Source organism: Cavia porcellus, unplaced genomic scaffold, assembly GCF_034190915.1.
Source record: "Cavia porcellus strain 051 isolate PalLab524CR breed Dunkin Hartley unplaced genomic scaffold, mCavPor4.1 scaffold_23, whole genome shotgun sequence".
NCBI classification, from domain to species: domain Eukaryota; kingdom Metazoa; phylum Chordata; class Mammalia; order Rodentia; family Caviidae; genus Cavia; species Cavia porcellus.
In genome coordinates this window covers 32,260,142-32,275,430 of record NW_026947506.1, presented here as the reverse complement: position 1 = coordinate 32,275,430, position 15,289 = coordinate 32,260,142, and the positions used below count along the sequence as shown (strand labels likewise).

The 15,289-nt window shown below is 53.7% G+C and overlaps 1 protein-coding gene across 2 annotated transcripts in view; it reads right to left on the bottom strand.

Annotated features, from left to right (window-relative positions):
- Tnrc18 (trinucleotide repeat containing 18) overlaps window positions 1-1,338 on the bottom strand; it is an 88,825-nt gene extending 87,487 nt beyond the window's left edge. For both annotated transcript variants that reach the window (XM_063234059.1, XM_063234057.1), the window contains exon 1: window positions 248-1,338. The gene's annotated coding sequence lies outside the window, so the exon portion shown is untranslated. The remainder of the gene's footprint in view (window positions 1-247) is intronic.
- Between the last annotated feature and the right edge of the window lie 13,951 nt (window positions 1,339-15,289).

The following is a 15,289-nucleotide window of genomic DNA, read 5'->3' as shown; positions in this document are numbered from 1 at the left end:
AAGTGCTTGGCTGGCCATGGCGGCCGGAGGGGGAGGGGAGTCGAGTCACAATCCCCAGACTTTGTACTTTTATTTTGCGCTTTCAGCAAAATTCGTTTGGGTTGAGTTGCGGGGAGTTGCCCGCGGCATTATCAACCTGTCTCGGGACTCTGAAAACGCGAACCCCGCCGGAGGGACAGTCGTAGGAACCCCGCACCCTCCTCTCCGCAACCCCACAGGCTCCCAAGCCCAGTTGGGCATTACCTACCCTCGAAGAAAAGCTTTGAAAGGGCAGAAATCCTTGCCGATCCTGCCTCAGTGCGCAACCGTGGGGACAGGTTTTTAATTAAAAGAAGCCTGCTCTTTCGCCCTGTGCTGCGGAATCAGCGTTTTCGCATTTCTATTTTTTTAAAATCCATTTTTAAGGCAACTTTTCTGGAGGAAGAAAAAATGAGCTAGTTAGCGCCCCATTCGTTCTATTTTCTTTTCTCCACTTTTAGAAAAAAAGAGGAGGGAGGATTCGAAAGCGAACTGGGGGTGTCTAATTTAATTCCAGGATAAATTTGAGGAAAAAAGTTCGGCCTCTTGAGGGCAGTTTCAAGTTGCCCTTCCTGGAGCCTCCTGCGTTGGTTTCTAGGCTGCCCTCTTTGGGAAGCTGGAGCTCCACTGGGGGGAGGAAAAAGGGGGGAGAAGGAGAAAGGAACAAAAATAGCCTGAGCCGAGGGGAACGGGAGCGGCGACTGCGCTTGGAGCTGGGCGCGCCGGTCTCAGTGGTGGCCCGGGCGGCGGGAGGCACCCATTGCAGCCCCGGGACGACCATGAGCAAAGACGGAGAGGAGAGGGGGGTTAGAGAAAGGAGGTATTGTGTGTGTGTGCCTTAGGGAAGGGGGAGCTGCAGAAATAAAATGCAGTGTGGGGCTGCGCGGGCTGCTAAAGCCGAGTCAGGCTAAGGGGCTGGGGTGCCACGCGTCCCACAGTCTTATCTAGAGGCCTTTGTGGGTTCCCAGCAAACGCTTCTGCGCCCAAGTCCCTAAGACTTCATCCACCCCCACCGCCCTCCAGGATTCAGAACTCACACTATGATTTCCCAGTCTCAGCCCTTATCCCGCCTGGGCTCTGGAATTTTGTTGTATTTTAAGGTAGCTCAAAAAAAAAAAGCATGTATCGTGAGAGTCTGAGCAGGAAAATAATACAAAAGGCTTGCAGGGTGGAAAAAACAAAGGCCTATTTTTATAAATGTTTAATGTTTTCACCCTTGGATGCTCAAGACGCCGTAATTGTGACGGCGGGGTATGTGTGCCATAAATCATTTAGTTGCTAATAAAAATTCTGCCTGTTTGCCCTGGATTTGCCAATGGCGTTTGCATTTTTCAAGTGTGCGCCTCGTCGGCGTGGCAAACCAAGCCGGCATTTCATTAGGGCCGCGGTTGGGGCAGATGAGGCCCCCACCCCGCTGGAATGTGTGTGCCCCAGCCCCCTCGCGCCGCCCTCCCTGCACACGCCCGCACCCGCGCAATCTGCCACGCGGCTCCCCAAGCTACCACCGGGCGCAGAGCCGGGAGACGCGGTGACTCCGGGCCCCTCTCGTGAGACGGGGCACAGGGGACAGAGCCTGCTCGCCCTGCTTCTGGGGCTGCGGGTGTGCGTGGGGCATCCGCCGTGCAGCTCGGTACGCGCCTTGGTCTTTGCCCCTCCCGGCCGCACACCCTGCTGCCCAGCAGTGGCCGCGTAAACATTCTGGGAGCCATCTTAGGGCGTGGGACGGATCCCTAGAGGTGTAAGGACTGACTGCAGCCACAGCCCCTTGAAAAACCCCTGCCATCACAGGGGAGCCTCTGGGCACTCCTAGCTGGGCCTCGGGGTCCAGGGGTACGCGGGCTGGGCCCTGGGCGCCCACAGTGAACCGTGCTGTGCGGGTGGCCAATGTGCGGGCCCAGTCGCCATCTTCCGCGCCCCACACCCTCCACCCCCTCACGCTTATTTACCCGGCTGGATCCAGGGCCAAAAACCGTGTTGACGCAGTGGGTGTGTGGGTGTGTGTTTTGTACTGACTGGGCGGAAAATCAGCGGGGGGGGGGGGGGGCCGCTCCAGGCAGTCTCAAGCCGCGATTCCCGGAGAACCCACCCGGCCTGCCCGGTCCAGGGCGCCTGTCCGCGGCCGGCCCGATGAGCCTGAGCTGGGGTCTTTGTGCACCCAAGTCAGCTCTCCATAAGCATTCCACAAGACGAAATTCTCCCCCTTTATTATAAAGCCGAAGGACAGGCCAACCTTGAGCCCGGCTGTGTCCCCTGCCGGGCCTCTGTCGGCACTGCACCCGGCGACTGTGGGCAGGTCCGACTCCCAGACCCGCGCCTGCCTCAGTCGTGCCAGATGCAAGGTCGAACCCGCTTCTTCCAGAACCCTGGTGCTGCTGGCCGCGCGGATACTTGGTCCCCGTTTCCTCACCAGGGGAAGGCGGGACAGCCAGCATTCTTTCCTAGGCGTGGACATCCAAGTCACCCCCATCGGTTGCCTGGAGCCGCCTTTCTCCCGGGCTGGGGAAGGATGGGAACCCCCGAACTACACCAGCAACTACGGTAGTAAAGGGGATCCCAGCTCCGGAGGCCGTGGCTGGTTCCAGGAGCCAGTTTCCGCTGGTCCTAGGTCGGGCAACCTGGGAGCTCCCGGCCGGGCGCTGCTAAAACCCGGAGAGGCCACACCCGGGACAGCTATCCTCACTGCAAATGGACCAGCAGTGGCTCGACCGGCCAGGCGGTAGTTTAGGCCAGCCCAGCAGAAAGCCATGCGGGTAAGGTTGGAGATTTCGGCGGCCGCATCCCACGGGCCACCAGGACTCTGGTGCACAGCAAGCAGGACCCGGGCCGAAGCGCCAGGCCGGGCCGCCGAGGATTCCGACTCCTCTCAGCCCCGCCTCCGACCCTGGCCTCTTCCTCCGGCCCGGGTCTGGTCTTCCACTCCACTGTTTGGCTCGGAGAGGACGGGAGAGGCGCTTAGTGCGCAGGGGGCCGACGCGGCCATAAATCTCCGTGCCAGCCCTCCTTCCGCTGCGCTGAATACTGGCGAGTGTTCCAGCCTGGCCTCGCATCCCCAGCCCGCCAGGCATCCTGCTCTCCCGGTCACTGCGCAGGGAATCAAGCCAGGAACTTCCCCGTTCTCCAGAGAGGGAGTCGACTGGCCATTCGGTGCCACCACCAGCCATCCCCGCGAGTGTCAGACCCCGAGGTGGCCTGGGGCTCAGCAGTTACCACCTTGAGTAGGGGTGCATGCAGCCCGGGCACTTGCTGCCAGGAGGGTCTGCTGAGGTTTGGATGGGTGTGCAGCAGCTATACCCAGCACTGAGGGGTGATGCCAAGGTCAGGCACAATGGCTTCTCACAGGTCACCTCCGCGAAACCAGACCTAGTCCCTCACCCTAGAAGCCCGCAGCCCTCGCGCTTGCTATGGGGTGTTGGCTTGAGGACCCTGTTTGCCGCCCATCCCCTTGGTGCAAATAACCGAACCACTGGGAAAACGGGAAAAGATCCCACGCAGGTTGGGGCGCTGGTCTTTCTACACTAACTGAAGAAGGTCGTTGGGAGGGTTTTCAGTAATAACTACTGTTATGGGGATTGCCTGCCCTTTTTGCCAAAGAGGCGCACAAACCTTCGGGTTCCCGTATCAGCCTAGCAAGTGGAGTGTGCAATGATCAACCACCACAAAAAGGGGCCTCAGGACACTGTGGGTACAGCAGTGGAGGGGTGTGACATTGACCCCTTTTGGTTGCCTCCCCAAACCTCACACGATGCCAGCAATCTCAAGTGGTTGGGTGACTGGAGGCCGGGTGCAGGGGCTTTTGAAAACCAGACTCAGAGGTCGCTCTCTCCCGACGAGCTCCAGCTTCCTCCTCAGATTTCTAAAAGCACAGTTGGAGGGACCAAGGGCTTCCGGCAGCCGGGCTTGCAGGAATTTGCGCGCTGGCCCCAGCGATGCTGGGGAGCGCAGGCGGTGAGCCGCCCCAGTGAGGCCTCAGCCCAGGAAGCGACTTGGAAAACAAAGCACTGCGGTCTCAGCCCAAGGTTAAAGTCCACCGCCAGCCCTCTCCCCCCACCCCCACTCCCCCATCTGAGAGCGATAGCGTTTCTCCAAATAAACCGCCAATAAATCAGCGCTCCAGACCCAGCCAGCGAAGAGTTCTGGTGACCTTGGGGAATACTTCCTGCCTGGCAGACCCATCCGAGGACAGTCGTGGGGGAGGGAGCCAATGTCAGCCTGATTCCCCCATCCCCAGCAAGCAGAGGAGTGGGCCAAGGGCATTTGTGGGTGTTTATTGTAATGTGCGAGCCCATAGAGGATGGGGGCTGTTTGGAGTGAGGTTTGGAGTACTGTGGTTATTTGGGGACCTCAGAGCCCAGTTGGAACCGAGTTTGTGATGCTGGGGGCTGCTCCGGAAAGCCCTGCAGAACCACGCAGTGCTGGCCCCTGGGACCGAGCCGTGGACACGCAGGGCCTCTTTAGGCACTTGGGGTCTTTGTCTGGGTGTGACAGGGTGTGTTCTGCTGCGAGCTTGTGCGGGGTGTGACTGATGGTATTTATGGATGTCAGTGCCGGGTGACTAATGGAGGCTTGGCAGCACGTGCTTTTGGGGAGGGACACTGCACCTAGGTGGGGAGTGAGTGCCCCGGGAGGAGGCTGCCGCGTCTCTGAAGCCCCTCCCCCTCCCCCTCTGGCTCCCAGCTTTGTCTGGGGCCCTGCACATCCCTGGCGGGCAGCCCGCCCGGGAGGCGCCTCCAGGCCTCCCACCTCTCTGACCCACATGGTTAGTGCCTCCAGATCCCGGCCCCCCCAGCACTGGTGGCAGAGCCCTCCCATCCACGTTGCAGCTGGAAAACTCCCTGTACACACACTTTGCACATTTCAGCAAGCCCCAGCAGGCTCGGACAGCCCTAGGATGTGGGTACCATTCTACACATTCAGTGGCTGAGACACCTTCAGGGCAGAAAGGAAAAGTGACAGACTGGGGCTAGGAAGTGGTGGCAAACACGGCCAGCTACTACGATGGGCAGAGTGCTAGGAGACATGGAGCCCCAGCATGCCGCTGCTTTTGTTAATGTTGGGGCTTTTTTGCTTTGTTTTTTATTTTCACATTACTGGGGATGGAACTAAGGGCTTCATACATAAAAGCATGCAGGCTACCACTGAGCTGAACCCCTTAAAAAAAAGAAATGATACCAGGTGTGGTGATGCATTGCAGGTAATCTCAGCGGATAGGAGGCTGTAGCAGGAGGATTGAAAATCTGAGCCCAGCTGGGGCAATTCAGCAAGAGCCTGACTCAAAACAAAAAACATGGGCTGGAGATGTAGCTCAGTCAGAGGATCCTGGGATCAATCCCCAAGGCCACCAAATAAAAAGGCAAATAACCCACCCACACTCGCACAACTCACCACCCCCGTTTTTCTCGGCCAGTCTTCCCAGTGGTCTTCTGGGAACTTTCTCCTTCCTGTAACAGGAGGGGAGGTCAAAGGTCAGTGGTTTAGCCTAGGGCATTAGGGGTGGGTTGAGGTCAGACTAACTGAGGACTGCATTCCAAAGGAGTTCAGGAGAGCCGAGGCCACAGGGCTGAAGCTGAGCTACAGCCTGCCCTGGCCAGCGCAGCCAGGACTCGGCACACCTAAAAGATCACATTTCCCATCTCCCTCTGGCTTACTGATTTCTCACGCCCACACCCAGTCTAGGGGTGTTCCTGGAGCTACACTCTAATACCAGCACACTGGAGCTGTGTGAAGCATGTGACTCAGCAAAAGGGTCCCTGGGCTGGGCACAGTAGGCAGCACACACTGTAATCCCAGCCCTGTGGGAGGCTGAGCCCAGAGGATCACAGGTTCCAGTCCAGCCTAGGCAATTTAGTGAGACTCTATCTCAAAGCAAAAAGGGCTGGGAGATAGCTCAGTGGGAGCACTTGAGCGCAATCCCCAGTATAACAAAGAGGTAGGAGCCGAGACCTAAGGAGGTGGGCACCCTAACTAAGGCCACCAGAGTGGCAGCCAGCAGGCAGCCAGCTCTGCCCAGCTCCCTCCTGCAGGTGACAGGACCAGGATCTGACCCTGTCCAGGGCCCCTGGGCCGCCGGGCTCCCCCCACACACAAAATTCACTCTTCACCTCCCTCTCCCTCTTTTTAACCTCTTGCTTTTTATCCTTCTTTGGCATTTTCTTTCAAGCAGAAAAGAAAAGCCTTCCCATGGCTGTAGCTTTGAAATCTCTCCTCTCCGATCTGCCTCCAGCCTGCGCCTACCCCCACGTCAATCTACAGTCAGCACAAAGTCAAAAACAAACCGGCAAAGATCAAACCCCATGAGGGCCCCTCCAAGCCACCCTGTACTTTATCCTCAAGTCTTGCTCCATCGTTACCTGGAGACCAGGAGAGCACAAGGAGGCGGAAGGCTCCCCTGCACACGGCGCCTGCCCCCGTGCCCCCCACGCCCAGCCTCTGTGGCTGCAGGGAAGTCGGGGAGCCTTCCGGAGCTGCTCCTCCAGAAAGACCTGCTTCCTGGGTTCCTCTCCGGAAAGGCCCAGGTTCTTCCAGGAAGCCCTGCCCTGCCCTGCTCTCCCGGTCCAGCTCGCTGCCCTAGGAAGCCACCTGTTAGGGCTCAGTGACCTCACTAAATATGTGTGTTGTCCTAAACCCCAGTTCCTCAAAATGGGACCTTAATTGGAAATAGGGTCATCTTGATATAATTCTTTAAGATGAGCAGGGTGCCGGGCGGCCCCAATTTCAATATGATGAGTGTGCTCATAAAAAGCAGGGGCTCAGTGCTAGAGCCTTTGGCTGGCATGAGTGAGGCCCTGGGCTCAACCTCCAGTATTAAAAAAAGCCACATTTCATGCAAGCCTGTGATGTCAGCATCTTTGAGGCTGAGGCAGGAAGATCACAAATTTGATTCTAGCTTAGGCAGTTTATCAGTTTACTAAGGTCTTGTCTCAAAAACTTTTAAAAGGACTGGGGGTACAGCTCAGTGCAAAGGCCCTGGGTTCAACTCCCAATACCACAAAAATAAATAAATAGATAGATAAACACATTGAAAAGGGGAACTTTAGAGATGGACTGGGACAGAGAATGTGAAGACAAAGGAGATGCTACCTGCAAGCCATGAGACAGGGATGGGTCTTGCTTCGTTGTATCTGGAACTTGGTAGCTCTCTGTTGTTTAAGCCACTCTGCCTGTTTCTCTATTCTGGCAGCCAGAGCAGACTACACCACCCCAGGTGTAAATGCCTGTGACAGCCAAGCAGGAGCCAGGATGCCCAGGAGGCCAAATCTATCCCTGTCCACAAAACACTGGTGTATCAGTCAGTGGGCTGGGCCATGCCACTGTAACAAACATCCCCAACAGCTTAACATGAAAGGGAAGATGTGCTGTGACCTAAGGTTGTCTGCTATCCCCAGCTGCCAACCTCTGTGTGGAGCCTGGGAAACCACAGGTCACTTAGAATTCACAAATTGTTCCCTTGAACATGAAGCCAGGGGAGGTCAGTGCCCAGTCATATGTCGCTGGTGTTCATAGACTATGTGACCACACTCAACTAAAGGACACTTCCTCATTTATGAGCCTTGACTTTCTTTAAATTGTTGTGAAATATAGTATATATAACAAAATTTACTGGGTTTTTATTTTTCTTTGAGAATTGAACTCCTGACCTTGCGCTTGCTAGACAGGCACTGATGCCACTGAGCTATATTTTGGCATGTTTATTTCTTTTGAAACAGGGTCTCCATATGTAATTCAGGCTGACCTTGAACTCACTGCATAGCCCATAATGACCTTGAACTCACAGTGATCTTCCTGCCTCAGCCTCCCAAGTGCTGGGATTACAGACCTGTACTGCAACACCCAGCCAAAATTTGCTAGTTTTACCATTTTTAAATGGATAGTTCAATGACTAAATACATTCGGAGCCTGACACAATGACACCTGCCTATAGTACCAGCTACCCAGGAGGCTGAGGCAGGAGGGTTACAAGTTTGAGGCAGTTTAGCAAGCCTCCATCTAAAGCACACATGCACACACTCACAGGGTTGTGCCATCACCACCACTATCCATCCCCAACTCCAGAAGGTTCTCATCTTCCCACGCTGAAACTCTGTTCAACACTAATTTCCCATCCCTTCTGTCCAAACCCAGACTCTCACCACTTTACTTTCCACCTCTAGGAATCCGAAAAGTCTGGAGACCTCATAGAAACAGGATTCTTTGTTATCTGCCCTTCATAAATGGCTTCTTTCATGTAGCAGCAGTGTGTCCTTGGGGTCCACCAGGGAGGAGATAACAGTGCCCTTTCTTTGGGCAGTGGATATAGCTCAGCGGCACAGTGCCTGCCTGGAAAGTGTGAGGTGATGAGTTCAATCCCCAGTCCAAAATAAAGAGGATGTAATGCTCTTCCTTTGCAGAGCTGTGTAATATTCCCTTGCCTAAATATGCTCCATTGTTTATCCATTTAACTGCCCAGGGACACTCAGTGTCTCCATCCATTTTCTGTAGCTATAACTGAGTACTACAGACTGGGTGGTTTGCAGACAGTACAATTTGCTCAGAGTTCTGAAGGATGGGACATCACAGAACTTGGTGGCAGCACCCTCCGGCACAGGCCTTGCTGCTGAGTTACAGTGGGATGGAGGGTATTGCACAGCGTGCCAGCACAAGCTGCCAAGTAGAGCTTGCTGGTGCAACGAGCCACTCCTTCAGGAACCTGGGAGCTCATCAATCTGTTCCTCTGTGGCAGGACCTGGTCACTGCCTCCCACAGGCCCAGCCTCCACAGACCGCTTATGCATTTGGAATTGAGTCTGCAGCATCTGAAATTGGGGCCCACCTGCAGCGCTCCTGGGTTCCCATTTCTCCACATCTTGAAATAACACTTGCTATTTCCTGGTTCCGGTTTTGTCCTTCTTGTGTATTTGTCTTATTTTGTGGTGGTGGCACCAGGTACTGAACCCAGGGGCTCATGCTGAGCGTCCCTCCCTTTTTTATTATGAGACATTTCCCATGCTGGGCTGGAATTTGCAATCCTCCTGCCTCAGCTTCCCAGAGTGCTGGGATTACAAGCATGTGCCCTCACACTTGGCTATTTTCTGGGTCTTTTTTTTCTTCCATAGGAACCCTCTTTGATTTGTATTTCCCTAATGGTCAGTGACAAGGAGCACCTTTTCATATGCTAATTGCACATTTGTGTATCTTCTTAGAGAATTGTCTATGCAAATTCTTTGCCCCTGCCCTGCTTTGTTTAACCAGTGCTGGGGATCAAATTCAGAACCTGCCACATGCCAGGCAACCGCTGTGCCACTGAGCTACACCCCCTAGTGCTTGGCACTATTTTTTTTTTTTTTTTTTTTTTTTTTTTGGTACGGGGATCGAACTTACAACCTCATGCTTGGCAGGCAGGCAGTGCCACTGACCTAAGTCCCCAGCCCTATTGGCACTATTTTTAACCACTGCTGACCAAAATGAAACACCTGTGTGGGCCACCTGCTGGTGTCCAAGTGGCCTCTGCTCAGCTCATCACATTCTGTCCCTTCAAATGCACTGAGGGTGACAAACTCTCACTTCCAAAGCAAGTTCAGAAGTGGGGACAGGCAACCTCAGCCCTGTTTGCTAGGATACTTGGATGTGACACCTTGACCACCAGGAAGAGGTTTGACTGTCTGAGGCCACTAGGCTCCAGGGTCCCAGCCAACAGCAAGGAAGGGCAGAGCCTGCCAAGCTTGGGGCGGGGGTGAAGCTCGGACTCCATGACTTCCTGGGTCACACAGAGGGGCAGAGCTGGGCTCAGAACTCAGCTCTGTGGCTCCCAGCGGGGCTGTGCCTGCTGATACCAGGTGCCAACCAAATGCACCACGAAGGGACAGTGTGGGCAGTGGGCATATAGGCCAAGTCCTGCATCTGCCACCTTCTTAGCATGGGCTGGCACAGTCACTGCCTCAGTTTCCCTATCTAGACAGAAGGGCTGATCCAGCCCCTCCCACAGGATCTGGCAAGACGGTGCTGTGCTGAATGCCCTGCGTAGCCCTGGAACAGATAGCAAAGGATGCTGACAGCCCCACACCTGTGACCCCCTTCCTCTGCCTCTGGTGCCTGCTGGTTGTGAGCCCGACATCACTGGCAGGACCCTGGCCAGGCCTGTCCCCGAGCCACTGGCCCCTTCACTTCTACCCAGGACAGGACTGGCTGACTGCGCTGCTTTCTTGTGGCTGCTGGAATAAATAATTGCAGTCTCGGCGCCTTTAAATGACAGAATTTTTGTCTGTCTTGAGTTAGGAGCCAGAGGCCAAAATCAAAGTAGCAGTGGGCCAGGCTTCCTCCTGGGGTCCCTGGGGAGCCTGCCGTCCAAGGCATGCAGCTGGGTGCTTCAGTCTCTGCCTCTGCATCTGGGTCTTCGCCTTATCTATGTGTATGTTTGTGGCTTGTGCCTTTTTTTTGGTTTCATACTGGAGATTGAACCCAGGCTCATCCCACCGACCTCCAACTGCATAGCAGGGTCTCACTGTGTGGTTCAGGCTGGCTTTGAACTCACAATGATCCTCCTGCCTCAGCCTCCCAAAGTGCTGGACTGGCAGATGTGTACCACCACACCTGGCTCAAAGACCAAAGTCTTTTTTTTTTTTTTTTTTGTCTTTTCCTTTTTATCGGTACCAGGGATCGAACTCATGACTGCCTGCTTGCAAGATAGGCGCTTATGCCACTGAGCTAAATCCCCAGCCCCCAAAAGACCAAAGTCTTATGGTATGGGGACATTGTTGGTAACTCATGCTGGTTCTTAAAATACACATCACCTGTCATCTCCTGAGGACTTCTAATCAGAAGCTGTTGTGACCCCAGGACTTTGCCAATCAGTACCGGGCCAGGCAAAAGCTGTGAGGCGTTAGGGCTGCTGTTCCCCGCAACCCTTTGAGGGCTAGGATTTCACACCAGCATTTGGAAGGACACAGTTCAGACCTTTGTTCTATATCCTCACTCTCTCCCAGTGCCAAGTCCAGGAGGCCTCTGTGAACATTTATCCAATGACTGAATGAGGCAACATCATCTTAGAAGGGTTTTCAAGGATGAGTAGGAGTTTACTAGGCTGCATAAGCACAGCAGTGTGTTCCAAACTGAAAGAACATCCTGGGCTGAGGCCTGCAGGCCTGTGTGGCTCCCTGTGTGCTGGGCCTGATGCAGGGGAGGGAGCTTCCTGGGGACCAGGCGAAGGGACCAGTCACCCTCACAGGCAGATCCAGGCCTGATCCCACAGAGCTGAGAGCCTAACTCCGGTGGTTTAGCTTTCTTTTGTTTTTTTTTTCTCCTTCACGGCTGACTGGGCTGAGTGGTGTTTATTCAGGCTTTCATTTCATTGGTGTTTTTGTTGAAAGCATAAGAATTATTCATGGCTGGTTTCGGTTCTCCTCTGGCAACAGCCGCATCTTCGTAGTCAAGGTACAAATCGTGTGTCAGCTCTGCTTCCCGTCAGTCAGCCTGCACCCAGGTCCCATCTAGGAGGCCCAGGCTGTCCTGGAAGCCAAGGCTGGTGGGACCTGAATGAGTCTTTGTTCCAGAGTCACCAGGGGCAGGCCACAACAAGGGGGACAGGGGAGCAGCCAGGAGGCAAATCCCACCCACGTCCTTTGCCTGCTGTTGGCTCCTCATCTGGGAAGTGGGCATCATGTGAGTGGCCTGGCACTGGTGTCCAGGCCCACAGGAGCCTGGGCATATGGCGCCCTCTGTAGGCCACTGGGACCATGGCAGGGGCGCTGCGGGAACAGAGGGGTGGCTGGCCCTTGGCAGGCACAGCCCTTTCTTATCTGGCCTCCCACCTGGCCTTGCACCTTGACACTCCTAGTATTGAAAAGCAGGGTCTTAGCAGAGCATGGTGGCACAGGTCTATAATCTCAGCATTCTGGGAGGCTGAAACAGGAGGATCCCGAGTTCAAGCCCAGTCTTCTGTGCCATGAAATGCTCACAAGGGAGCCCAGCCACTTCACTGCCAGGAAGCCCAAGCAGCCCACACCCAGCTGCCAGCAGGCTCAGGGTCTCCCAAACCCTGTGCTCCTCCCACCAGTGCTATATAGAGCAGAGGCAGCTGCCCCTGCCTGGATTACCTGGGCTGCAAATTCAAGAGTGAAATAAAGGATCAGTGTTTTAAGCCACTGGTGTTGAGACAGTTCTGTCTGTCTCTCTCTGTCTCTCTGTCTCTCTCTCTCTTTCATACTGGGATTAAAGCTAGGACCTTCACACCAAGCTATATCTCCAATTACTGTTTTATTTATTTATTTATTTATTTTTATTTATTTATTTATTTATTTTTTGTCTTTTTCATTTTTATCGGTACCGGAGATCGAACTCATGACCACCTGCTTGCAAGGCAGGTGCTTATGCCGCTGAGCTAAACCCCCAGCCCCTTGTTTTATTTATTTTTGAGACAGGGTCTTACTGTGTAGCCCAGGCTGGCCTCAAACTTTCAGTGATCCACCTGCCTCAGCCTCCTGAGTGCTTAGAGTTTATGAAATTTCTATTTAATAATATCAGATTGCTGTTGACTGTCCGTACCACAGAAAGTAAAAACCCAGATGAGGTAGGTTGTAGTAAATGGATGGTTCCAAATTCCTAAATTTTGAGGTGGTTTGTTGTATAGCAATATAAAAGATGGTGTGTGTGTGTTTATTTTTATTTATTTATTTTGTCTTTTTGAGACAGGTGACCTTCAACTCACAGCAGTCCTCCTGCCTCAGCCTCCTGAGTGCTGGGATTACAGGCATGCCGGGCTGTTCTTGCCAGTTTCTGCAGCAGTTCTGGAGTCCTCTTTCCTGAACGCCTTGCTGCCTCATGCTCTGATTCAATCCCACAGGTCTCCCTTCCCAGTCATTTTGCCTTAGTAGGGAAGAGGCAGAAGCCACACAGTGCCAGATCCTGTGAATAAGGTGGGCGAAGGTACAGCATCACCTTTTTACTAGAAATTGCTTGGCAACCAATGAGTCCGTGGCAGGATGGTGCTTATTAAAGTGGGTGGAAGCCGGCGTGGTGGTGCATGTCTGTCATCCCAGCACTCGGGAAGCTGAGGCAGGAGGATTGTTACAAATTCGAGAGCAGCCTGGGCTACAAAACAAGCTCAAGTCCAGCCTGAACTCCATAGTGACACCCTGTCTCAAAAAAAAAAAGAAGACAAAAATAAATAAATAAAGGGGGTGGAAGCCAGGTGTGGTGGTGGAGGCCTGTAATCCCAGCACTCTGGCTAAGGCAGAAAGATCGCAAGTTCAAGCCCAGCTTAGGGACTTGGCAAGAACCTGATCAAAAGAAAAGAGAAAAATGCTGGCTAGCAGCAAGCTGGCCAGAGGATACTGGCAATAAAGTCAGGACCAAAGCTGAGAGCCCAGGGAGGACCCCACTTAGGCCATCCTGGCTGCACCCCAGCAAGAGAAACCCTTGCTGGCCTTTGGGAAGCTGGGGTGGAGCCTGGCACCTTTGAACCTCTCCAACCTGCCACTCAAATGCTGGCCCAGCCCTGCACCGACACAGACACAGGGAGAGGGGTCAGGACAGGGCTGCCAGGGGCTGGTTGAAAATAGCACACGGCTTTGTTTGGGCTGCAGGGCCGCCCGCCCACCCTCCTGCCTGCCTGCCTGCCGGAGATACCGGTGCCTCACCCGGGCTGGAACCTGATCCTCCCCTAGCACAGCAGAGACGCCCTGGCGTGCAGACACGTGCACACACACACACACACACATGCACTCAGGCACACACATACACTCACGTCTGCTTCCTGGAGAAGCCAGGAAGGCCGCCCAACACCAAGGCAAGGCTGCACTGTGCCTCACTTCGCCCAGGCCCTGTGCCTCTGCTCATCCGGGGCATCGGTGTCCTGGGGCTGCTGTCAAATAGCCACAACCTGGGCACTGAAAACAACACACTTACATTCTCACAGTTCCAGGGCCCAAAAGTCCAGGATCAGCGGATGGCAGGCCTGTGTCCCTCTCAGACCTAGGGGAACCCGTCCAGCCTCTCTCTGGCTTTGAGAGCTGGCAGTCATCTGGATGTCTTCCCTGGGCATGTGTCGCAAGTCTGTTCCTACTTATTTATTATTTTGTGGTACTGGAGAAGTGACTGGGTTTTTTTTTTTTTTTTTTTTTTTTTCCGTTTGTTTTGGTTTGGTTTGGGTTTGGTTTTTTGTTTTGTCTTTTTGAGCCAGGGTCTCCCTATGCAGTTCAGGCTGGCGTGGACTCACTTTGTAGCCCAGGCTGGTCTTAAACTTGCAATGATCCCCCTGCTTTAGCCTCCTAAGTGCTGGAATTACAGGAGTGCACCACCACCCCCAGCTTGGTACTGGAGACTTGAACCCAAGATCTTCACCCCAAGCCCTTTACTTGTTTCTGTATGTATTTGACACAGGTCTCACTATGTAGACTCATGCTGGCCTCAGACTCACTATGGAGCCCAGGTTCCCTTGACCTCACAGCGCTCCTCCTGCCTCAGGTTCCTCAGTTCTGAGATGACAGGCATACACTACCACCACATGTACCTCTAATCCTTTGCATTTTAAGACAGGATTTTGCTAAATCACTAAGTTGCCCAGGCTTGGCTCAAACTTGCAGTCCCTCAGCCTCCCCGAGTGCTGGGATAACATTTGTGCACTGCTGCACCCAGTTTGTCTCCTCTTCTTATAAAACACCAGTCCTAAGCTAGATAGCCTGGCATAGGCCTGGAATTCCACTACTGGGAAGGCTGAGGCAGGAGGATCACCACCAGCCTGGGCCACATAATACATTAGAACTAATCTAAATGTCATAGTGAGACCCTGTCTCAAAAAATCAAGTTAGGTGTGGGATATACCACTGTTTTGTTTTGTTTTTTGTCTTTTTCCTTTTTATCGGTACCGGGGATCGAACTCACAACTGCCTGCTTGCAAGGCAGGTGCTTATGCCGCTGAGCTAAATCTCCAGCCCCTGGGATATACCACTGTAATTTCAGCACTCACTCTAAGTTTGAGGCAAGGAACTGGGGGTGTAGCTCAGAGGCACAGCACCTGTCTGGCAAGTACAAGGTCATAAGTTCTATTCCTGATAGCAAAAAAAAAGAAAAAATGTGAGGCCAACCTGGACTACATAGTGAACTCAAGGCTAGCATGAATTACAGAGAGTAAGATCCTGTCTCAAAAAGAAAGAAGAAAGAACGAAAGAAAAAAGAAAGAAAGAAACCAGAACAAAGCAAACAAAAGAAGAATCTGGGCATGGTGGTGCGTGCCTGTAATCCCAGCTCTCGGGAGGCTGAGGCAGGAAGACTGCTGCAAGTCTGAGACCAGCCTGGGCTACAAA